Source organism: Molossus molossus, unplaced genomic scaffold (genome assembly GCF_014108415.1).
Source record: "Molossus molossus isolate mMolMol1 unplaced genomic scaffold, mMolMol1.p scaffold_m16_p_4, whole genome shotgun sequence".
Classification (NCBI taxonomy): Eukaryota; Metazoa; Chordata; class Mammalia; order Chiroptera; family Molossidae; genus Molossus; species Molossus molossus.
Window position 1 is genome coordinate 125,314,471 of NW_023425377.1, and position 258 is coordinate 125,314,728.

Consider the following 258-nt stretch of genomic DNA (forward strand, 5'->3'; position numbering starts at 1 on the left):
CACACTCCTCGCTCGGAGCCGCCAGAGAGCGGAGCGAGCCGAGCCGCCGCCGCCGCCGCCCGTGCGCCCCTTCCCCGCGCCCGCCCCGCCTGCCCCGCACCCCGCGCCCGCCGGGCCGGAGCACCCCCGCGCCGCCCGCTCCACTCCGCAGCGACTTGGGCGGCCGCGCGCCGCAGCCTCGCCGTCTTCGAAGTTCGCAGCGCCGCCCGCAAAGTTGGGGCGCCCAGGCGACTGCTCCGTCCTGCTTTCTGCCGCCCC